Genomic DNA, 26,610 nt, shown 5'->3' with positions numbered 1-26,610 from the left:
AGGCTCCAAGGGGCCTGGGGTGACAGCAGTCTGGTGTCAAGCACTTTGTCAGTGTGCTAGAGGCAGCCCCTTTGAAATGAAACTGGGGCAGGTAACATATCTGCCCACACCCCCATCCTGTAAGGATGGCCCATCCTGTGAAAACCTAGTCCCCTTTGTCTCACTGTCTGGGAGGACTACACAAAGGCCATCTGCCAACCATATCCAGTCATTTGACACAGGGCACAGGATTCAGGCACCAAGTAGGTAGGCCAAGAAAATACCAACTTTATAAAAGTGGCATCATCAGAATTATAACTTACAATCTTACTTTACCATTAAAGAAGACTTTAAATTACAATTATTTTGCAACCAAACATGACGTTTTTACCTGTTCCTAATCAAAATGCAGCACTTACATGTAATAAGATAACCCAATGTTATCATATGGGACAGGTATTCCTTAAAGAATTAATAAATGAATGTAGGTGTTTCACTACCAGGACATTTAAACTTAAAAATACATCTACATGTCTGCCTTTTTGAAAACATTGCATCCTGCCCTATGGGCTCTTTACAACTTATCTTAGGGGTTACTTGTATGTATTAAAAAGGGAGGTTTAGTCCTAGCAAAAGAGTTATTTTGCCAGATCGAATTTGCAGGTTAAAAATGTACACAGCCTGCAATGACAGAATTGAAGTCGGCGACATAATAAGTGCTTCAGGTCCACTGACGAAGAGCCAACGAAGGCTCGAAATGCATTGGGTATTTAAAAAGCGGGCCCACTTTAAAAAGTAACTTCAATAAGTGATTGATGTGGACGTACCTTTGTAAAAAGCCTGGATTGGCGTACAAGTGGTATAGGAAGATGAAAATAAAGACTATGCATTCAATCACACTGTCTCCGTTGTGATGATAAGACAAGAGTATAAGGACTAAACATTGGATAATGAAACTGCTATAATGAATGTACATTGGAGGACTTGGATAAAAGTAACACATTTGACGGGATCAATTCCCACTCTTTTGCTGTGCGACAGTGGGAGCGCAAAAGGCGTGCTCTTTCTTTAATACATGAGTATTGACTGTGGTTTGGGCGATCCACGGACACTGGATGCACGCATTCATACACAAGTTTTGAGTTTTGGAGCAACTTGAAGGGAAGGAGTGCAAGCTCAATATTACGTTTTTGCTTAATGTATCGTCTTCATGAGCTATGCACCCTATTGTTACAAAGAACATGGAAAAACGGCAAGTAGAACGAGTAATGAATTCGTCATAACGGAGACAGAGGACAGGAAGTTGTTTCCAGAAAACACTCTTGGACATTTAGCACGAACAGCGAAAGTTGACATCTACGGTAGTCATAAATCAGGATTGTTTTATTTTTTGTTTTTTCACTTTGCACTTGAAATCAGCTATATATAACGTAGACATGTGCACGCATATTTCAGGGTAAGTGGCATTTTTTTGAGATTAGATCATGTATTTAGTTCAAAGAATATAATGGCTTGGTAATGTATAACTGGGAAAGGGGAAGTTTGGTTCTTTTAAGAGAGAACGTATGAGTTATACACGCATGCAAATGATTTGGAGGTTGAGGAGCGAGGTGGATTATGGGAGTGTGAGCCCTTCAGTAAAATCATGGAGGTAACTGGTTGTAACAGTTGGGGAATTCAGTTAGTGTGATGCAAGCTCGATAAAAGTGGGAGTGATTACAGCTGAGAATTTGGATTACGATTGAGAGTATGAAGAAGCAGTCTGTTAACGGAGCAGAGAACGAGGGGTCGAAGTACTGACAGTGACTGTTTTTCGAAAGGTAAACATGTGGGAGATGGAATACGAGGGGTGTTGAGGAGGAGAGTGAAAGGGGAGTACAGCAGGGGAGGACTTACAAACAAGAATGATGGTTTCTATGATACGGGTGGGATGATGCTTTTCACTTTTATAGCATACGAAGAGCAATCACAGTGAGGAAGATATTGGGAGAGATAAGGGCTGTAATTAGTAGTTCTATTTTTGTTTATTTAGGGTATGAATTTGTTAATGAACGTGCCGTATTTAGATGCTATGTTAAACATCATTTATTTAGATGCTACGTTAAACATCATTTTAGAATACACTTTCACTTTTTATTGCATTTGCAGCAACCCCTGACGAAGAGCCAAAGAAGGCTTGAAATGCATTGGGTATTTAAAAAGCAGGCCAACTTTAAAAAGTAACTTCAATAAGTGATTGATGTGGACGTACCTTTGTAAAAAGCCAGGATTGACGTACAACTGGTATAGGAAGATGAAAATAAAGACTATGCATTCAATCACACTGTCTCCATTGTGATGATAAGAGAAGAGTATATGGACTAAACATTGGATAATGAAACTGCTATAATGAATGTACAGTGGAGGACTTGGAGAAAAGTAACACATTTGGCGGGATCAATTCCCACTCTTTTGCTGTGCGACAGTGGGTTAGCACGAACAGCGAAAGTTGACATCTACGGCAGTCATAAATCAGGATTGTTTTATTTTATGTTTTTTCACTTTGCACTTGAAATCAGCTATATATAACATAGACATGTGCACGCATATTTGAGGATAAGTGACTTTTTTTTAGATTAGATCATGTATTTAGTTCAAAGAATATAATGGTTATAGTAAAGTAAAACTGGGAAAGGGGAAGTTTGGTTCTTTTAAGCGAGAACTTATGAGTTATACACGCATGCAAATGATTTGGAGGTTGAGGAGCGAGGTGGATTATGGGAGTGTGAGCCCTTCAGTAAAATCATGGAGGTAACTGGTTGTAGCAGTTGGGGAATTCAGTCATGTGATACAAGCTCGATAAAAGGGAGAGTGATTACAGCTGAGAATTTGGATTACCATTGAGAGTATGAAGAAGCAGTCTGTTAACGGAGCAGAGAACGAGGGGTCGAAGTACTGACAGTGACTGTTTTTCCAAAGTTAAACATGTGGGAGATGGAATACGAGGGGTGTTGAGGAGGAGAGTGAAAGGGGAGTACAGCAGGGGAGGACTTACAAACAAGAATGATGGTTTCTATGATACGGGTGGGATGATGCTTTTCACTTTTATAGCATACGAAGGGCAATCACAGTGAGGAAGATATTGGGAGCGATAAGGGCTGTAATTAGTAGTAGTTCTATTTTTGTTTATTTAGGGTATGAATTTGTTAATGAACATGCCGTATTTAGATGCTATGTTAAACATCATTTATTTATATGCCATGTTAAACATAATTTTAAAATACACTTTCACTGTTTATTGCATTTGCAGCAACCCCTGACGAAGAGCCAACGAAGGCTCGAAATGCATTGGGTATTTAAAAAGCGGGCCAACTTTAAAAAGTATCTGCAATAAGTGATTGATGTGGACGTACCTTTGTAAAAAGCCTGGATTGGCGTACAACTGGTATAGGAAGATCAAAATAAAGACTATGCATTCAATCACACTGTCTCCGTTGTGATGATAAGACAAGAGTATATGGACTAAACATTGGATTATGAAACTGCTATAATGAGTGTACATTGGAGGACTTGGATAAAAGTAACACATTTGGCGGGACCAATTCCCACTCTTTTGCTGTGCGACAGTGGGAGCGCAAAAGGCGTGCTCTTTCTTTAATACATCAGGTCCACTGTTAGCATTTAATTTACAGGCTCTGGGTACATGTAGTACCATCTTGCAGGAGACTTCTAAGTAGATTAAATTTGCCAATTGGGTGTAATCCAATTTTACCACTGTTTAGAGGAGAGAGCACAAGCACTGTAGCACTGGGTAGCAGTGGTCCACTTAGCATAGCACCTATACCTGCTGTTTGAACTTGCACACAAGCACTTTACCACCTATAGTGGTATATTTAGGAGAACGACAAGTTAGTGATGTAAATTTCCACTTTACTCCAACTAGGGAGATTGTCGGTGCTTGATTAGTCATCGTAGGATATTTATCATCTGTATTTGGCATTTTGTATCTGTATAGATGGGAAGGGTTGAAAGAAAATGTAAAAATCTATTAACACGATGTTGAAGTAGATATATGATAGTCTTTTATTCGTACGTAATTTTTTATTACTTTGTACTGTATAATTGTGCTGTGCTTATGGTTTTAATTGACTAATAAACAATAATAAACTCTGGTTAGCAGTGGTGATGTGCACAGAATCCTAATGCAAACGGAAACGAATTTCAGCAAACAGGAGGGGAATAGGCAAAAGCAGTGGCGTCACTAGGGTTGGTGTCACCCAGTGCGGGTAACTCATGGTGTCACCCCATCACGACTTACCCCATGGACCTCCTCTGTGGCAAAGCCAAGGCCGCCTCGTCCGGCACGCCTTCCCCGTGGTCATCCTGGCTCCTGTAGACCTCCCGTTCGTCCACATCCTTGGTCAGGGTGTCCCTTCTGGATCCACCGGTCTCTGGTCACGCTGGTTGTTCTCCCACAGCTTTCTCCTCCGTAGCGTCTGCTACCGTGTCCTTCTTTGTGTTGTTCTCCTCTGCTCTCCTGCTTTCACCTCCTTGCATCAGAGTTCCCCTCCGCAGTTCTGGGCCATCGGAATATAAAGTCCCTCCTCCCCCTTGCACCGGAAGTATTACACCGGCAACAGAGGAAGAAACCAGGAAGCAGGACTCCTTGGTGCCCCCGGGGCTCCTACCACAAGCCCCCAAAGCCTTTTTCTTACAGTACTCCCCTACCAGGCTTGACCGATCGGGCCAAGAGTCCACCACAAGGAGCGTCCCAGAAGGTAATACTGAAAGGACTGGAGGGCCCATTTAATGGCAGAGGCGAGGCTGAAAAGTTTGGCCTGCAGCCAACACAGCGTAACCAGATCATAGCTGCCAAGGTTTCAAAATGGTATGTGTGACATTTTCAGAATTTCAGGGTAGTTATGAGTGACATTTCAACGACTATGAGTGACACTTTCTCGCGACCAAAATCTAGCAATGAAGACAAGGGAAACATATAGATATCAGAAATTACACCGTATGAGCAATGAAAAACTCTAAGGAAATCTTAAAACTGCGACAAAGGCCCAGAAATGGAAGGGCGCTAACAGGAGACTTCTTGCAATCCAGCTGCACACACTATTGAAACCAACTCAATTTACTAATCTGAAATTAATCAAAACTTTATGGGCAAAACAATATTTCATAAAGTACAGCTTCAGTTATGGTCCACTGCTGAACTCAGTCCAAGATCTTTATTAACGGTTCTTGCACACTCACATTTTGTTACTACTCCACAGTCTTGCAGGGGACCAACTCATGGGGGCTTGAGGGTCACACAGACTCTGAGAATGCACCTCAATACTAAATATATTTGTAGTTAAAGTGAGCATTTAAAGGCTCAGCAGTCCCACCGTTAAAAACAGATATGGATGTAGATACTAAAATACGCTAGTAACTGAGAGAAAATATCAATGGCCCAAACTGTAATGTTGACACCATATAGAATAAAATAGTGTTTTTTCAGTACAGACTCCATCTGTGGAATATTAAAAGGAACTACACAAAGTTTGCATAACTTGTTCATTTGGCTTGAAAAACCTAATTAGCGAGACCTCACAATTCACGTTACTTCGGGAGAAGTGGTGTTAACAGATTAGTGCTTCCAAAAGAGGTGCACGTCCAACAGATTGATTCGCATAAAAATTAACTTGTACTTGTGCTCCTTTTATCAGCACAAGAAACTTTCATTTTTCTAGAAGCAACACTTGTTTTACATTTTGGTGTGTACGTCACCACCATAAACAAAATTCAAGCACCAGACTCAATCACGCAATTGTTTCGGATAATATGAACAGCACGGAGCACTGTACTTACCACACAGCACGTTCCGTGATGAAACACTGCCTTGCTTGGATCAGCGATAGGAGTATGTGTTAGCAGCACACACACACGGCATGAATCTTCCGATGCCTGGTGACCTGGTGCAGTGGCGTCACTAGAGGGGTGCGGGGGGTGCGGACCGCACCGGGTGACACCAGCGCATAGGGGTGACACCAATGAGTGGCGAGCGGCGTAGATGCCATGTGAAGCTCTAATTATTGTTCACCAATGCAGACTGTCACGCACGGCATTAGTTTACTTTCAATAAATCCTGCTGGCAATCATTATAGTCATGTACGGTCTGTGTTCTTAATAGCAGACTCTGCCTGCCCCTTGTGAACCCTGCAGTGACTGTGACGTCTTGAGTACCTGTGGCCATGCATGGGCTGATTGGCCAGAGGCAGACACAGGCGGGCGGCAATTTTGTTTCTCCTTTCCACGGAAGCAGGCGTCAAAGCGGCGCCATTCTTCCAGGTCTCATCTTATGCGCGCCGGGGCCTGCGGCTGTCCCTGTTTGGAGTCAGTGCTTGCCCGGCCTCCTCCTCCCACGCACTGGTCACCAGGTCACCAGGCATCGGAAGATTCATGCCGTGTGTGTGTGCTGCTAACACATACTCCTATCGCTGATCCAAGCAAGGCAGTGTTTCATCACGGAACGTGCTGTGTGGTAAGTACAGTGCTCCGTGCTGTTCATATTATCCGAAACAATTGCGTGATTGAGTCTGGTGCTTGAATTTTGTTTGTGGTGGTGACGTACACACCAAAATGTAAAACAAGTGTTGCTTCTAGAAAAATGAAAGTTTCTTGTGCTGATAAAAGGAGCACAAGTACGAGTTAATTTTTATGCGAATCAATCTGTTGGACGTGCACCTCTTTTGGAAGCACTAATCTGTTAACACCACTTCTCCCGAAGTAACGTGAATTGTGAGGTCTCGCTAATTAGGTTTTTCAAGCCAAATGAACAAGTTATGCAAACTTTGTGTAGTTCCTTTTAATATTCCACAGATGGAGTCTGTACTGAAAAAACACTATTTTATTCTATATGGTGTCAACATTACAGTTTGGGCCAGTGATATTTTCTCTCAGTTACTAGCGTATTTTAGTATCTACATCCATATCTGTTTTTAACGGTGGGACTGCTGAGCCTTTAAACGCTCACTTTAACTACAAATATATTTAGTATTGAGGTGCATTCTCAGAGTCTGTGTGACCCTCAAGCCCCCATGAGTTGGTCCCCTGCAAGACTGTGGAGTAGTAACAAAATGTGAGTGTGCAAGAACCGTTAATAAAGATCTTGGACTGAGTTCAGCAGTGGACCATAACTGAAGCTGTACTTTATGAAATATTGTTTTGCCCATAAAGTTTTGATTAATTTCAGATTAGTAAATTGAGTTGGTTTCAATAGTGTGTGCAGCTGGATTGCAAGAAGTCTCCTGTTAGCGCCCTTCCATTTCTGGGCCTTTGTCGCAGTTTTAAGATTTCCTTAGAGTTTTTCATTGCTCATACGGTGTAATTTCTGATATCTATATGTTTCCCTTTTCTTCATTGCTAGATTTTGGTCGCGAGAAAGTGTCACTCATAGTCGTTGAAATGTCACTCATAACTACCCTGAAATTCTGAAAATGTCACACATACCATTTTGAAACCTTGGCAGCTATGATCTGGTTACGCTGTGTTGGCTGCTGGACAAACTTTGCAGCCTCGCCTCTGCCATTAAATGGCCCTCCAGTCCTTTCAGTATTACCTTCTGGGACGCTCCTTGTGGTGGACTCTTGGCCCGATCGGTCAAGCCTGGTAGGGGAGTACTGTAAGAAAAAGGCTTTGGGGGCTTGTGGCAGGAGCCCCGGGGGCACCAAGGAGTCTGCTTCCTGGTTTCTTCCTCTGTTGCCGGTGTAATACTTCCAGTGCAAGGGGGAGGAGGGACTTTATATTCCGATGGCCCAGAACTGCGGAGGGGAACTCTGATGCAAGGAGGTGAAAGCAGGAGAGCAGAGGAGAACAACACAAAGAAGGACACGGTAGCAGACGCTACGGAGGAGAAAGCGGTGGGAGAACAACCAGCGTGACCAGAGACCGGCGGATCCAGAAGGGACACCCTGACCATGGATGTGGACGAACGGGAGGTCTACAGGAGCCAGGATGACCACGGGGAAGGCGTGCCGGACGAGGCGGCCTTGGCTTTGTCACAGAGGAGGTCCATGGGGTAAGTCGTGATGGGGTGACACCATGAGTTACCCGCACTGGGTGACACCAACCCTAGTGACGCCACTGACCTGGTGACCAGTGCGTGGGAGGAGGAGGCCGGGGAAGCACTGACTCCAAACAGGGACAGCCGCAGGCCCCGGCGCGCATAAGATGAGACCTGGAAGAATGGCGCCGCTTTGACGCCTGCTTCCGTGGAAAGGAGAAACAAAATTGCCGCCCGCCTGTGTCTGCCTCTGGCCAATCAGCCCATGCATGGCCACAGGTACTCAAGACGTCACAGTCACTGCAGGGTTCACAAGGGGCAGGCAGAGTCTGCTATTAAGAACACAGACCGTACATGACTATAATGATTGCCAGCAGGATTTATTGAATGTAAACTAATGCCGTGCGTGACAGTCTGCATTGGTGAACAATAATTAGAGCTTCACATGGCATCTACGCCGCTCGCCACTCATTGGTGTCACCCCTATGCGCTGGTGTCACCCGGTGCGGTCCGCACTCCCCGCACCCCTCTAGTGACGCCACTGGGCAAAAGGTTTTGGAGAAGACTACACAAAAAGCTGAAAGGTCTAGACAACAAACATTAATAATGCTCACGGATGCAGGAACTTCTCCTTTCATTACTGTTAATGTTAACAGGATACACGATTCTCTGACATCACAATTTTTGTATTAAAGACTGGGTAAAGATATTTTACAATGCAAGGCTGAGCGTGTCACCCTACTTAGTGGTAGCATCCAGTTGGGTTTGAGAATGTTGCAAATAATATTCCCGGATATTAAAGGCAAATGAATTTTACAAATATATATTCATTGTTGATATTCTAAAAACCTGGCTGGATTTTGCTATTCGCCTCGTCCAATCCTATTACCAAGTCAGTAAATAGAACTTTAAGACTCCAATGACGATAAATTATAACAGAGGTGACACATCCATGAGACTAATTTCCTAACAGGCATCCGGTTTGCTAATCGAAATAATAAATGCACCCTAATATTATCCTGAATTTGACACAGTGTTATTGGCGTATGCTTTCACGTATCTATTTCATAAATGGCAGTACATGTTATTCTTCACATTGAATCCCGTTTACCCAACGGGAGAGTGAAAAAAAAACCAATTCAAAATAATTAATTCCCTGATAGATAAATTTCGCAATCACTGTATTTTCTTTGAGGAAATAAACCAGCAAAGCTCATATTATTTTGGACCAAAATAAGGCATACATATGACAAGTATGAGAGTGGATAAAAAAAGTGTATTGGGGTGAGTGAGAACTTAATATCTGTCGCTGAAATTCCCACAGGAACTCAGTGAATGAGGTTCACATTACTGAAATACAAGTGTATTCATGCGTTGCTCAGTGCCAGAGGTTTTGCTCACAAAATCCCTCATGGGAAATGGTGTTGCTGATATTTCTACAAGATGCAATCAACATCTATTCTTACCAGCGAAATGCAGCGCATGCCGTGCGTAAAGCTCGCCATTTCCGATGCAGTTTCAACCAAATGCGTTTATTGCTTTATGATTTACTGAGTGACTCCTGAAACAGAAGCCTCTCTTCATGAGGCGTTTAGCCTCTAGACACAACTGCAGTTTGCTCCTTTGACATATCTGTGCCTGTGATCATCTCGGATAGAATGAGGTCTGGGGAGCTGAGAACTAAAGCGCCGAACCAGAAACAAATTCCCTGGCCAGAGATTTCAGTGCTGAGTTGGACAGCTATCCTCAGTGGATTTGATTTGAGAAGATGAGATGTGCAATGCTGCTGTGTTGTATTTGTGCTGTGGTCAGTTTATGACTTGTATTGTAACTGGCAAAAAGACAATGTTTGCAAACTTTTAGAAAAGTTTTAAGAGCATAATCTGATTGGAGTTACTGATATATGATGTATCTGTTTCTGCTGCGCACACAACTGCCCACCTGTATAATGCTGTGTTAACGAGATCAAATCTGAGAACAGTGACTTAATTTCTACTTTCATCAAACATTGAAGGGTGCAATATTTTATTTTTAGGCTGACCTAATTCTTACATGTGTTGCATCGTGTGTGCAGTGCAAGACTTTATAACAACTGATAACTTTCTTTATGCCCAGTCTTACTGTTTTCTAAGAGAGTATTTTTCAGTTTTTACTTGACATGGAGAAAACCATAGTGGTGTCTTTAAATAATCATCTAGCTTTTTAAACCCCAAGCTCAAGTCTTAGCTCTTCCTTCTTTTGGGGCAAACTGTCATGATGTGTTTGACATGTTCAAGTAAACAACCTTAACATAAATATTTTGAAGTGGAGAGTTACTGGGGTCTCTGTTACAGTTTGGGGGCATAACGGACAGCGAACACAGCGTACCTGTGCTGTGTGGGGCCACGGACCTTCGTCGCTCTCCCCTGCCGCCGAGTGCTGTCGGCCGCCGAGTGGGAGGAGCGCCGCCTTGCCATCGGGGACTGCATTTCCCAGCAGCCCGACCAGGACCGGGACGCCGCCTCCTGACCCTCGCAGCTTCCGGCCGGAGGTGCATAAACACCAGGAGCACCTCCGGTGGAGCGGGGGTCTCTGTTACAGTTTGGGGGCATAACGGACAGCGAACACAGCGTACCTGTGCTGTGTGGGGCCACGGACCTTCGTCGCTCTCCCCTGCCGCCGAGTGCTGTCGGCCGCCGAGTGGGAGGAGCGCCGCCTTGCCATCGGGGACTGCATTTCCCAGCAGCCCCGCACAACCAGGACCGGGGCGCCGCCTCCTGATCCTCGCAGCTCCCGGCCAGAGGTGCATAAACACCAGGAGCACCTCCGGTGGAGCGGGGGTCTCTGTTACAGTTTGGGGGCATAACGGACAGCAAACACAGCGTACCTGTGCTGTGTGGGGCCACGGACCTTCATCGCTCTCCCCTGCCGCCGAGTGCTGTCGGCCGCAGAGTGGGAGGAGCGCCGCCTTGCCATCGGGGACTGCATTTCCCAGCAGCCCCGCACGACCAGGACCGGGACGCTGCCTAATGACCCTCGCAGCTTCCGGCCGGAGGTGCATAAACACCAGGAGCACCTCCGGTGGAGCGGGGGTCTCTGTTACAGTTTGGGGGCATAACGGACAGCGAACACAGCGTACCTGTGCTGTGTGGGGCCACGGACCTTCGTCGCTCTCCCCTGCCGCAGAGTGCTGTCGGCCGCCGAGTGGGAGGAGCGCCGCCTTGCCATCGGGGACTGCATTTCCCAGCAGCCCCGCATGACCAGGACCGGGACGCCGCCTCCTGACCCTCGCAGCTTCCGGCCGGAGGTGCATAAACACCAGGAGCACCTCCGGTGGAGCGGGGGTCTCTGTTACAGTTTGGGGGCATAACGGACAGCGAACACAGCGTACTTGTGCTGTGTGGGGCCACGGACCTTCGTCGCTTCCCCTGCCGCCGAGTGTTGTCGGCCGCTGAGTGGGAGGAGCGCCGCCTTGCCATCGGGGACTGCATTTCCCAGCAGCCCCGCATGACCAGGACCGGGACGCCGCCTCCTGACCCTCGCAGCTTCCGGCCGGAGGTGCATAAACACCAGGAGCACCTCCGGTGGAGCGGGAGTCTCTGTTACAGTTTGGGGGCATAACGGACAGCGAACACAGCGTACCTGTGCTGTGTGGGGCCACGGACCTTCGTCGCTCTCCCCTGCCGCCGAGTGCTGTCGGCCGCTGAGTGGGAGGAGCGCCGCCTTGCCATCGGGGACTGCATTTCCCAGCAGCCCCGCAGGACCAGGAACGGGATGCCGCCTCCTGACCCTCGCAGCTTCCGGCCGGAGGTGCATAAACACCAGGAGCACCTCCCGCGTCGCGGGACGCGCGCGGGCGTCGCCGGGCGGAGCCCGGGCAGAGGGCGGGCCGTCTGTGGCCGTCCGGGGCAGGAGGAGGCAGGGCAGAGCCTGTCACCCTGTCCAGAACTATGGGGAAACGCAAACACGTCACAAAGGATGGAGAAGGTAAGATCGCCAAAGTTCCACGCAACTCAGAGTCTATTATTTCATATCTTACCTCTGCAGTGGGGGCATTGACAAATGAAATTGCAAACGCGGAGAAAGAACTGGGTCTCGTACAGACTGGTGTGCCTGCTTTAGACCCCCCGGCTGATCCCCATTCTCACCCCCAGCTTCAGACAGACTTGGCTCGATTAATCCCACTTGAACCTAACATAATATTGGTGGCCCCCCCACCCACTCGTATGGCCAACCAGTCACCACCCCAAGAAAAGGGTAACGCTGTAGTACAGGAGTCACAGCATCCCCCCACGCCAATTAACACAAAAACCAGTGATATTACTCCCCCTCACCAGCCTATACCCAAGGCAGACTTAACAGCCCCACAGGGACTCCATGCAAATTTGGCAGACCTGGTTGAAGAGATGTTTGAATCCCGGCTGGAACCACTACTGGTAAACATCGCTAAAGACATTGTGGACACCCTGAAACAATGCGTAGACAACATTTTGCATAAATGTGGTCGCATTGACACCTGCCTTAAAGAGCTGGAGCTGCATACCCAGGGGAAGCGGGCCCTGGAAAAATCTGATTTGAATGATAGCCACGAGGTGATTTTGGCCTCTCCAGGGCAGGCAAATAGACCAGGTTCCACAATAAGCATAAATCCGCCCATAGGTATTAAAACATCTCACGGGGAGGCACAGAAGACCATAGTTACGGGGGTCATACCTGAGCATAAGGCATCCTACCCAGAAGTTACTGAGCATAGAATTAAGAGGACACATGCAGACCGGAACCACATAGTGGATCTCCCCCTAGATGCAGCACCCCTAGTTATCATTCTAACAGGAATCCCACGCCTAAATGGGAATCAGAGGGAATCAGAACAGGACCTATTAAACAGAACCAGAAGATGGTGCACACAATTCAGTACCGGGAGTGCAGATGTGGGAAAACATATCATAGCTGCAAGAAGGGTGGATTGGGTGGGGCGACGGGAGAAATGTATTTCTGGTGATTGTGTGATAGTTAATTTTAACCTTCTTAATATGGCGAACACACTACTTTGGGACGGATCTGCCCTAGATGGTGCAGGTATAAGACCCCTGCCACTGGGTTTCTTTTATCCACCCCGTCCCACCCACAGCCCAACATAAGATCTCAGCACATCCCCCCACCATCAGGCCTCGTGGGGGGGGCAGGGTTGGGGGAAGCGAGATACTACTCTTACCAAGCACACCAGGCTCGTCTATGGGCGAGGGTAAGGACAGTTACACCGGTACACATTGCCCCCGATAATTTAGCTGTTACCAGGGTGGACCCTGTTGTGCTGAGTAATAGGTTCTCACCCCTCGCAGATCCTTCTAACCTGGATCTAGTGAACTGACAATTACCCAATTTACTGCCCACACACGAGAACCACCCTGTAGCCAACCCATATCATAAAACATCGGTACTCAGTTGGAACATAGCTGGGCTAAAGAGGAAAGCCGGGGATGATAGATAGGTACATTTTATAACACATTATGACATCCTGTGTTTCCAAGAGACATGGGATACAACTGGTAACTTTTATTTGAATGGTTATAGTAGCTTTACAGTCAAAGCAATTGCTGGGAAGGGAGGGAGGCCCAAAGGGGGCCTGTATACAATCATTGCTTTAAAATTGGCAGGTTCCATGAAGAAAATAGAGTCACCATCGGATAGTTTTTTATGTGTGGAATGGGCCAGGCCAAACCTCCCGAAAATGTTAATTGTTAATTTTTATAATGCGCCTGATAAGGTGCCGGGTAACACTCACCTGAGTTCCTTATCCTCCTTTTTATGTCACTACAAAGCACACCAATCAGCTACATCTGAAATCATGCTCATGGGAGACTTTAACACACATCCTTGCGGATGGGATTGTTTTTCAAATCAACATATGGCACCCCCGGGTGCAACAAGTCCCCACTTTGAACATACGGCGCAGGGAATGGAGCTGGAAGAACTACTTGCCGACACTAACCTATTTGACTTAGAGGGGCCCGAGGGAGAAAATAGGGCTCCGACGTTCACAGGTAGAGATGCAAATACTGTCATCGATTATATTTTTATTTCAATCGGCCTTGTAGAGGCGGTATCCGACCCCGAAGTCAAGGCGACAGCATTCAGCGACCACAATCCTCTGACCCTGACCCTGAACTCTGGGAGTAACTCTGCAACCCAGGTTGAGCGTCTGGCCGGCGGTAGTGACTCTATTGTTCCTAAGGATCAGGGGAGAAGATTAAATTGGTCCAAGGTGGTCCCGGACACATTTTTTCACCACCTCAAAGAAAATGTACAGGCAGATCTTTTAATATGCTCAGACAGCACGGCAGCTGATACAGAAATTATTACATCTTTTTCTAACATCTGTAGACAGGTTTACCATGACCTATCCCAAAAAAACAAATGCCCTGATACTGACCGTCCGAGGTGGTTTGACAGGGAATGCTCTAAGGCACACAAGGGGCTCATGGAGGCCCTCAAACAGCAGCCGAGAAACCGTGACAAGGTGACTCAGTGTAGAAAGTTGTACAGATTGACCATCAGTAACCGGAAAAAGTCTATAAAAAACGAGGCATGGGACAATATCACATCAATTAACACCCTTGGAGATAGTTCCAAATTCTGGGCTGTGATTAATCATCCCTATTTTGCTGAGGAGGAAAACTCCATCATGGATTGTGTTATCCTAGAGGAAGATTGGGTTGCCCACTTCAGCAAAATTTATAACAGCGAAGAGCCACTAGCACTTGACAATCTATATCAGCTCATAGCCCCTGCTGTCCCCTTGCAGTTTAACGAGCATGAGGTATCCCGGGCCATTCTGGAAATGACAAAACGTAAGGCCCCGGGCCCTGACGGGGTTCCCGCAGATCTTTATAGGTTACCCTTGACCACGTGGGCAAGAATACTTACCAACGTTTTTAATTCTTCCATAACAGCTGGGTTCCCCAAATCTTGGTCCTCCTCAACCATCATCCCCATCTATAAGAAAGGTCCCCGCTCAGATCCGGCCTGTTATATGCCAATATCACTTATTGACTCAGCCGTTAAAATTCTAGGCAGAGTCATATTACAAAGATTGGGGGACGCTATCAAGGAGAGGGGGGTCCTCTCTGATCTGCAGTATGGGTTTAGGGCCAGGAGAGGAACCATGGATCAGTGTTTGAATCTGCTCATGCTGGTTGGCAAATACACAAAGGCAAAGGAGGGCAACTTATATATGGCGTTTATGGACCTCTCCTCGGCTTTCGACTTGGTCAATCGATCCAAGTTATGGCCCATGCTTGTTAGCCTGGGCATTGATGCATCACTGGTAAACTTCCTAGCGGCACTGCACTCAGATCTGACAGCCTCCATTAGAACCGATCGGGACGGCAATTGTACTCGGCCATTTCGCTCCAAAAGGGGTGTTCGACAGGGCTGCATATTGGCCCCCCTCCTTTTTACTCTCTCTATTAACTCACTAGGGAGAGAGCTTGAGAAAACATCACCCGATATTCCTCGCGTAGGAGATACCCTGGTGCCCACATTACTCTACTCGGATGACGCGGTACTCCTAGCCCGAACAGGGATTGGGTTACAGAATCTCCTTGATGCCTTTGAAGAGTTTATGGGCTCACTTGATCTGGTGATTAATAACAAAAAGTCCCACATCATGGTGGCAGGGAAACGCCGGAAAACCCAAAGAGCGAAGACGTTTAGCTGCATTGGCGAGAGGGTGACCAGGGTACCAGTCTTTACTTATCTGGGTGTCATTTTTGAAGAGGGGGGGCCCTGGACGGCCCAACTAAATGCCAAAAGTCTAGCAGTCAAGAGATCAACCTCAGCCCTATTGAGCTTTGCAAGGAGATCGGGCTCTCGCCCAATGGATGCTCTATTGAAAGTGTATAAGACAAAATGCCTGTCTATAGCCAAATATGGCTCTCCCCTGTGGGGTTTCTCGCCACAGGGGAAAATACAAATTGCAGAAAACACTTTCCTCAGAACACTGCTTGGAGTTCCGCAATCAACACCAGTATTCTCCTTGCACACTGAGTTAGGCATAGGGTATGTCACTGATGAGTTACAACTGGCCCCCCTAGTCTATTGGGCTAAAACCTGGCTAAATAACGAGATCACCCTGAACCATTGCATCCTCAAGGATTGCTTGTCGCTAGATAAGGTGTCAAAAATCCCCTGGCTAGCATACATTAAGAACGCGGTGAATAAATTGGGTAGGCCAGATCTATACAAACATCCTGACAACATAGTTAAAGGGGATATAAAATGGATTAAGGAAAACTTCCTGCTAAGGGCGTACCAGGCCAGGGAGGAGGAGGAATTAACTAAGCCAAGAGTTAGAGCAAATTTTCTGCTCTTAACCACTCCTTCTCTAGAACCCTACCTAAAAATTGTAAGCAAACCCTTTCACCGCCACCTCCTCATTAGATTCAGGCTTAACATTATTCAATATTCCCTGGGGGATTTCCCAGTGTGGGGGGTACCTGACTCTTCAAATCCTTGCAGTTGTGACAATTTCTCAGAGCAGACTCTGATGCATTTTATCATGTTCTGTGAGCACTACAAGGAGGGTAGAAGGCGGTTTTTAATTCCCATCCTGAGAGAAGCAGGCTTCCTACAAGTACGCCCAGCCTTGTTGTATCTACAATTACTGGGTAGTACCAAAGTAATTTTCGGGGTTGCTAGCTTCCTGGTAGCTGCTATGCGTATTAAGACCAGGAAGCTATCCCCGAACATTCAGGTGGAGTGACTAAAGACACGGATCGTGCAGTTTTAGTTGTTTTTAACCCATTGGTAGTATGCCCACTTTTTAATAACTATTGAATGTATCTTTTATCATAATGATTGTTGTATGTTCTTAAACTGATGAAATGTGCTATTTTATTGTATTAATTCTGCTTTTATGATTTTAATCATTCGAATAAAGCTTGTTTTGACTGACTGATTATGTAAAATATGCAACAGTCAGCTACCCTTAGACTGCTTCTTCCATCTCACACCTTGGGCAGCACATAAAAAGTGGCATCCACATAGATGAATAGCCAGAGAAATCCAGAGACTGTGACAAAGTGTTATGAACCCCAGAGATGGTTACTGAGGTTTTGGGTATTGGTGCCAAAGTGAATCCACCAGTCTCCACCAAGAGGAATCTGCTGGCCAAGAAAAGAATAAACTTTAACCCTTGTGATCTCTTGAGAGAAAATGGAAAGTAGGGAGGAGAGAGAGAGAATACTCTGTAAGCCTGGCTTCCTTTCTGGTATGTTTTGAACACTCACCACTCAGGTAGGAAAAAGCAGCAGCTGTAGTAATGCTTAAACAATTAGAATGGTGCACGTGTCTAGTAATGCAAGTACACACAGAGATAGGAAATATATGTTGGATTATTGTTAGGGTTACTGAGGAAGGCCTTTGATACTTCATATCTCACCTGATGTTCCAATTGGAAATGCTAGTAGCAAACACAAAAAGTCCCCAGAGGCCTTCTCAGTGGTTGGGATTACCAGGAAACGCTGCTGGCCAAAGAATGCCTGACAGTTGAAGAAATACTGAAGAGGAGGTCCGACACTGATAACCGAGTCATCTTCAAGGTAAGTACTAATGAGAGAAAGGATGGTTTCAAGAGGAGAAGAGAGAACAAAACAAAGATGCATGATTGCCAAAATGGGACTATACCACTAAGCAGTTGCATGACAATTTGATCCCACTCCTCTATTTCCTAAATTATCCTGGAAGCACCTGTTCCCTTATCCTGAAGGTTAAATTGTTTTGCCTGACCTGTAAGACCCTCACATTGTGTCTCAGAACCCGCCACCACTGTTTGGTACTTCAAAATATCCTGTCTATTCGCTTGTACCTTGGGTGTTTCTGTGTGATGCTCAATAATATGTTTCCTGGCTAGTCAATCCTTCTCAGGTCATGAAACATACATATCACTGCAAAGGGCCCACGCTTCTAATGATAACTGACAGAGTGGTTTCCGTTGGATTTCTTTTGACTGAATATCTCTGAAATAAGTACCAGGTTAGAGATTTTTGACTCCAACTTTCTAGGGCACAGTGAATACCCATGTCTTGCATCATGTCACAGTTACACTGCCTTTATTACAAAAGCATCCATATTGACTCCATGCTGAAAACCATTTTACTTGCAAGCACCATTATAAACACATCCTGATAAGACCTCTTGCAATTCTCCAAATATAAGCCTAAAACCTTAACACAATCAGTCCAATGTTGTGTGATAAATGCTTGATCAGTCACCAACTATGTACACAACGTATACAGTCTCAAAACTAAGAGCACCCTTATTGTGCTCCTCATCTCTGTGATCGGGTTAAGCGATTCATAGAAGCACACTCATTATAGCACCTAATGCCACATAACTAAACACTCATACAACAGAGTTACTTACCAAGGCAGTGCTCCACATCAATTTCAAAATATTGTTATTGTCCACCCAGCTGCAGCAATCCTTGAACCCATCTGCGGCCAGCTGGCTAAATGTTTACTTTCCCTTAACCAGCTATGCATAACCTGAGAAATATTTTCTGACTAGAAAATGACCCATTTCCTGTCCAAAACACTTCCTGTGCTTTTACAACATCCGTGATGTCACCATAATATCCAAGAGTGTCTCACACATTTGAGGCCCCATTCTTCCTAGACACTGTCTTCCTACACAGCTTGAAGGTGAGCTATCGCTAACTAATCTACTGGTATAACCTAAAAAGTATCTTATTCTGCCAAATACCTTCTTTACTGCCAAAGGAATGAACCAGTGCATACATTGATACTCAGGGAGCATAGAAGCTCCACAACCTAAGTGTCACAACAGCAGCCAGCCAATTCCTTCTCATTCACACCATCAATCCGTACAGATTTTTAGGCACTACTAAAAGCTGCCTGGCCCAACAAAGAAATAGGTGACACATTCCTGGCTACCATTGGAGCTATGCATACAGATGTCCCAGAAGCACAGATAACTGCCATAATAACCAGCTCAATGCTAAGGTTTGCCCCAATATCCTAAAACACTCTGTAATAGCTCTTTGCATTAAAAAAGCTAAACCAGCACCTCCATACTATAACATGAATAACACTGGAAAAAAAACCTGGAAGAGGTAGTTACTGGCCCTCTCCAAACCTACATGGAAATTAAAAGTTTATAAACACCCGCCAATCTGTTTCTGCTGATGACATGACACAGGTATATTCCTAGTCATTGTCTGGGATGACATAATAAAACTAGCTGATCAAAAGTCTTCCATAGTTGTCTGTCTCCTTTACCAAAGTGAATCACAATATCCTTGTAAGAAATTGGGGGCATATTATCAAGCTGGGCATTAAAAATGATCGCCGGTTTAACGGCAGAAAACTGCTGCTAAAGCGGCGATAATGGGCTTGATAATATGGTAAACACCCTTTACAATGCAACTGTTACAACGAAGTACCTTTACGACGCAACCATTATAACGCAACTTTTACAACGACTTGAGCTGGGGGGCGCTCTAGGATAGGGAATAGTTTCCAACACCTTCCCTACTATCCACGGGGACTGGAGTTGGAATAGTAAATTAAACTATCCAGTGCCCCCCAACGCAAGTCGTTGTAAAAGTTGCGTTGTAAAACTTGCGTCATAAAGGCATACGTTGTAATAGCATGCGTTGTAATGTCATACATCCGATAATATGCCCTTGAGAATTCTAGTAGAAACAGATGTTCTGGTGTGAACATGGGCTTCTATTGGAATTCTCCAAGGCATATTATCAAGCCCATTATCGCCGCTTTAGCGGCAGTTTTCTGTAGCTAAAACGGCGATAATTTTAACACCCTGCTTGATAATATGCCCCTTGGAGTCTTAGTTGAGGGGGTAGAAACCTATCTCAAAGAATAATCACAATCCCTGTCAGACTGAACAGCTAAAGACACAAAATAAACTGATGCTTCCCCCTATGGTAGCATGGCATAAAACAGTCAGGCCTAATTTAGAAGAAATGCGTAAGATATTTATGCAGCACTCGAACAGAAATGAAGTGAAAAAATGTGACAAGACAAATTCAAATTTAGGTAATAGAGAATATTGTAATGTCAGAAAAAATCAAAACAACAAAAATACAAAAAGTAAAGCTGTAGATATAAATTGTTAAACTTTGTATTAAAAGTAGTGTAAAAAAAAAACAAAGCACCAATTATGGGTGTAGGTAAGGGTCCTTTCCAAATGTTCACCCCCACACTTTTTACCTAATGGTTATGACTCCGAAAGTGCACTGGAGTCTGCTGCCCAGGCCCCAGTGCCAGTGCTCTCTCCCTAAAACTGATACATATGAATTGGTACCCCCAATTGGAAAGGACTTTAACCCCCTTATAAGTACCTGGTAAATGGTACCAGTGGTACACTGGGCATAAGAAGTTAAAGGGGTCACCAGGGCCTGAAGCACTGTTTGTGCCACCCTAAGTGACCAAAGTAACCAGATAACAGAAGTCCTACCATTGAAGACAGCAGAAGCAGTGCAAACTGCTCGAACTCGACTTTGCCCTCATCATGTGTGGAAAGGTCAAAGCACTATTTTTAATATATGGCAGTCACCCCTAAGGAAGATCTCCTGGGCCCAGGAGGTAGGGTGCATTATCCCAAAGGTGTGGACATAAAAGTGCAAGCCTATATGTCCCTGTACTAACCTCTTTTTATTAAGATCTACTATAAGTGGTCAGTTGTCCATAGGATAACATGGGCAGGCACCCCGAGGTCTCCAGCTCCTTTATGGTACCACTGAATTATGTAATGTTCGGTATCAAACAACTTGTCTCATCACCCTTGACAGGATTCTTGTTTTGAGGTCACTGTGGCATGCACCCAGGAGGCTATTTTAGAGGTTGTCAATCATTTTTCCCCAGCCTTTCCTGTGGTCCGGCTGTCAGCCCGCAGCTGCTGCCACCAAGACAGGAATCTGACCCCCTCTAGGAGGTGGGAACTCTACCAAGAATCAGAAACAATGGTCTGGATGGAAAGGAGTTCACATCCACCTCCCTGACAGGAGGCTAGTGAAGTGGCACATCAAGGCAGTGTGCTTCAAAGCATACACCGCCTGTGATATGCAGCCAGGCTGCTTCCCAAAGGAGGAAACAGCACTCCCCCTGCCCCCAGGCACAATTGCGCCTGGGGAGGTGGGAAAGGAGGTGACACCCCCAATAGGCTTAATATCAAAGGGGGGATCACTGTTCCTACAAAGCGGGGTGCAAGCAGTCACTCACGCCTTAGGGTGCTAATAGTCACCCGTGCACATAAGATAGAAATGTGAATTAAAAAGAAGAATGTCCCAGGTAAGTGTGACCCACTAGTAAGGTGGGACAAGCATTTATTGTCCTGTGTTGCCCTCACACACCCCGAAAGGTGTCATGCTTCATCATCGGGCAGTTGCTCCTCGTAGGGCCGGCGCTGCAATCCCCTACGGGTCCCCCGAAGGGTCTCTTTTTCGGAGATCTTTTCAGGACTGCCGGATGGTGCATGAGGGTGTGTGGGGTGTGGGTCCAGTGAGGGTACTAAAAGGTGCTTGCAAGTGTAGTGAAAAGGTTTAATAAAGGGTAAATATGCAGCGAATATCTATATTGTGTAAACCCTTTGCAAATAATTGCTAAATAAAATATTGCCCCAAAGGCACACTATGCCCGGGTATTTTGAAGTTATAGGTCAACATGTTTCACGCCTGCGTCGCCATAAGGGTCGTTGGCGCTTCGTCAGGACCGGAGCTATAATTGAAAAAGGTGCACGTGATAATAAAATTGGACCCTCTAAACCAAACAGGGCGGAACGGTAACCACTATACCTATAATAAGGTTACAGCTGCGTGATGAAACAATGCTCCTGATGGGGACCTATAATAAGGTTACAGCTGCGTGATGAAACAATGCTCCTGATGGGGACCTCGCCACAGTTTGGATAAGCCTCTCCAGCGAGACCGCATGGAACACTGGCACATTACCGGGGTTTTCGCCGGGATGATGCCTGCTTGACACCTACCCCTTCCTTGCGTCTGCCCTAGGGTGGGCTACCTGGTCTCTACAGCTACGAAGCGTTGCTACCATTTTTAAAAGTGGCAGAAAAGAGGGTTCTGGGTAGAAAAGGTGACCCCACCGGTTGTGGTCACCTCAGGAGCAGATTAGCAACTGAGGCTGGTAACCCATTGACCACTTACACCCACACCACTCACACCCCTAAATCAAGGATGTAAAGGGCAATCCTGGCACCAGAACCTTAGTTCTGATTTGACTTGCAATAGAGAACACAGAAGAGACCCAAGTCTGTGCCAACAGGAGCTGCCGAAACAAAAGGAGTGCTACTCTGCACCTTTGGCAACCATCGTGAAATTGCACAACTGTGACTGTCCCAAACCAAAGGCTGGTTCTCTCATACAGAGAAACCCCTTTGAGAGCCAAAGGCAACTCCAGACTCTCCTGGCCTCGTGGCACTAGGCCCCTGCAGTCCTCAGGTAAAAACAACATACTGTAACGAAAGAATCACTGACCATCGGGCCCTCCAATGTATCGCCCAAAAGTAGATGGCCCAGTACATTGTGGGAAATGTAGTCCTGACCTCCAGCAGGTTTCAGGCTGCTACCAGTTTTCCCCGGACTTCCGGATGTCGAAATAACTTCTTGCTGACCTTACCGCTGCCCAAGTTTGTTGGTGGCCATGTGGCAACCACCACCTTTACTCAACGCTGAACCTCAAGGGAACTCCGCAGCACCTTAAGCTCACCACAGGAATTTGCCCGTTGTAACTTTTGCACCCAGTTTCCTCACCAGCATCATGTAAGCAGTAAAATCAGCTCCCTCGTGGCTCCTGCTTCAGCACCAAGGACAGCCAGGACAACTCTGAACCGGGCTTATCGACCCAGGTAAAATCAAAGTGCCTGTCCTGACTTGGTCCTTGTATCCACATCCCCTTATCCCTCAGTGGGTTCCATGTGACTCGGCCTGCAAGTGACCGATTGTCACTAGAGATTTTTACCATTGCCTGCAATGCTAAAGTTTGATATTATTAAATTGCATTGATTTATTTTTCACTCTAAAATCCATAACTCCAGTTGTAAATATCTGATTGATTTTGTTTTGGTGTCTAAATTTATAGAAACATGTGCTTTGTTAATATAAATTGGTGTTCAATTTCTTTTGAGTTGTGTCAATTACTTAATGTCCATGTTGGTACTCTGAAATGCTTAACACATGTTCCTCTAGTAAAGCCTGTCTGCTCTTTAGCCCTCTTCCAGGACTAAGTAAGGGATTCATTATTGTGAATCCAAGGACCATAGTTGGATTATTGTGAGAATATTGCATAGTGAAGCCTAACGAGCATCACTTCATAATACTTCCACCTTCCTACATTGAGGATCTGGTCAAACTAGACTTGGTCAAAGCAAACGCTAAGGCCAACTGCGATGGATCACTGATGAGATACATGAACCTGGTTCCTCCCTCTGGAAATTTTACCTTCTGACTTAGAAACTTATATGGTGAAAAACTGGTCGCCGATGAGTCGTAGGCAGGGGAAGCTGAAAGCTAGATTTGAAGCAGGGCTTGACGACTATGGGCTGCTGAAGAGTGAGGTCTCAGTGTGGTAGCCTATGATGGTAGGAATGCCCTCAGCAGCTGAGGCCCATGTCCAGGAAGGCTGCTACATCGACCAGATTCTTTTCTGCATCGATCCTGATGAAGCCCCCTATGTTCAGCTTTCGCAAAAAATTTGGAAGTCAGATCACTTTAGAGGGGCAAGACAGCAAGTTGAGGCCAACTGCCGATTGAACGTTAATGGCTGCGGCTTCGAAGGCAAACCCAGTCTCTGTCGTTTCTCAAGGCAAAATGTTGATAAAACATTTCTAAATCCCTCTTCTTGCAGTTTAGGGACAGCAGGAGTACGCTTTGACACCAGCCAAGGATCTAGGACGTCGGGGCACAATTTGGGGGTTAGGACTACATCACTTGATTTTATTTTATTTCATTTCAACAGAGGCCAGTAGCAGGGTCCAGACCAGGTCCAGAGAGAGACCTCTGAATAGCTGTTGCATCTCTGTAGCTCAAACAAGAGGTCAGTCAAATGAACCTTGGTGTCACTTTTGGGGTCCTTGGTTAAAGGCACACAGGTCCAGTATCTCTTCAAGTTCTTCAGGATAGTCCTTCTTCTGATTCTTCACAGGTCCAGGAGGGTTCCGAGTAGAGGTCTTTGAAATCCACCTGTATGCCCAGCACACCTCTGGGTTTAGGGCAGTCCTCTGTCCATCCCCTAAACCAGTTCTGGTCAGTTCCTATCCTCGTAATAGGCTTGTATTCAGCCTGACTAGAGATATAAAAGGTAGGTAGAACTAGGTGAGAGCTTCATCTGCCAAGGTAGGCCTTGAGAGAAGGTCAGGTAAAGGCTGGGCACAGGCCCCAGGACATCCTGTCAAGAAAGGGGCCCTTTGTTCATTGTCTGGGGGCAATACCAATGTCACCACAGGGGAGCCATCAGGGGTCATATGACAGCTGGATATTGGCAGGAAAGTCTTATGGTTTTAGGCAGGAAAATGACACCTTCCTACAAGTGTAATTTCCAAAATAAAAATATCAAATCTGACTTGACCGTTAAATTGAATTTAAATTACTATTGGAATAAACCCTTGAAACAATTTTCTAGCTGCTTCTAACCATAATGTGGTATTTAGGAAATGTAATAATGCAAACCAGTGTTTGGGAAAAGAGACATTGAAGGGTTTCCCTCCCTGGATATTTAAAACATTAAAGATGCATGTCCTACTTGTAAATATCAAGCACCTTCCCCTATGGTATTTTAAGGCCTATCTAAGGGTTAACTTACAAATATTAACAAGGAAGGATTAGGCTTGCAAAAAGGTTTATTTGGCCTGGTCGAAATGGCAGGTTGAAACTGCACACTCAGGCTGAAGTGTCCAGTTTGGAGACATTATTGACATTGCTACATTAGTGGGTGGCAAAATGAGTGCTGCAGCCCACTAGTAGCTTTTAATTTGCAGGTTTGGGTAGAGGTGGTGCCATATACTAGGGATTTACAAGGAAATTAAATGTGTCCATTTTAATATGATTTTACTGTGTTTAACAGGAAGAGCACACACACTTTACCAATGGTTAGCAATATCCAACTACTGCCCAACATCTGATTTGACACACTAAAGTGCCTTCAATTCCTTGTGTCTAACCACGGCCTAAGAGTAAGTTAGAAAACCTACCGTCCCTTCCCAGGTCAGACCCTTACAGGGCATCACGCGCCTCCACCTTTCTCTTTAGCTTGGCAACATTTATTTTAAACTCCTCATTGGCTCCTCAGGTCCCACCACTTACAATTCCACTCTCAGAACTAAACTCCTAGAGCAAAATCTGCCTACCTAGGTGACGTGAAAAATACAATTTCTTTGCTGTGTCTAATGCTTTTCAAACCATTTACTTCTGCATATGACAGAACAGCTTAAAACTCATCAACTCAAAATGTATTCAAATGTTGTTATAGTTCCACCCCATCATTATGCATTCTTCTTCAGAGAAACTGTCCTCTCAGATCATATAATGAAAACCAGCATGTCACACAAGATGAAAACCTCGGCTTCAACAAACAAATACAGACTATTGTGAAGTGATCCATGTTGCAACCCTAAACATTTACAAAATTCATTCCTCTTGAAAGCCACTTCATGGTATTAGGCTCACTAGTCACCTTGGCTTCTACTATGGCAACACCTCTTACACTGGTTTGCCCCATTCAACAGACAGGCAGAAAATGTTTAAACTGTTGTAGTCACTATATATATAAACGACAATAATAGCAGCCAATAACATCACAACTACAAAGATTCCACTAGCTCCCTCTACTGGCCAGAATCTCCATAAAAACTACTGTTATGGAGAGCCATAAGCTGAGAAGGTTTCCACAACATACAATCACACTGGCAAAGCAACCAGATTCAATGCAATCTTTCTACAACTTTGTCATGAACATTCTGTGACCTCATATAAAAACTATACAAACATAATGCATTCTATGTGTCAACATCAAAGTCAACACCCATTGGAAAATGAGTGGATGCAGTTGACGAGCGAATGTATGAGAGCTATGTTTGTGCAATTGTACAAATGTTTTCATGAATGCATGTACTCATGTGTTATACACCTATGTAACTATATGCAACAAATACATGCCATCCATGTGCAAGTGCCTGACAGATGAACACTCAAGCATATCAAAAACTAAAAGTACACGTATTACCCTATCCAATCACTACCCTCTGCCAGAATCAATCTAATCAACAACTGCAAAATCAGATTCAAAAGCAGGGAGACAGATGCTTCAGGAAAATGGGATTATACCTTTGGATCAACATACCATTGTACATTTCCAAACCTCCTAACCTTATCACTTTCCGAGCCAAACTGAAAAACAACCTCTTCTTACACCAACTCACATGAAAGGTCATAAAAAAGTGAACACCGCCACACAGAATGAATGTGTTATTGATGCCCATATGAAATGTTAGACTATGAGACTACGGATATCACAAAATCACGAATAAAGAATGATCAATGCTATACCACCCCTTACCCTCTTCAACAC

The sequence above is a fragment of the Lissotriton helveticus genome, chromosome 10, assembly GCF_964261635.1.
Source record: "Lissotriton helveticus chromosome 10, aLisHel1.1, whole genome shotgun sequence".
Classification (NCBI taxonomy): domain Eukaryota; kingdom Metazoa; phylum Chordata; class Amphibia; order Caudata; family Salamandridae; genus Lissotriton; species Lissotriton helveticus.
This window is presented reverse-complemented; position numbering follows the sequence as displayed.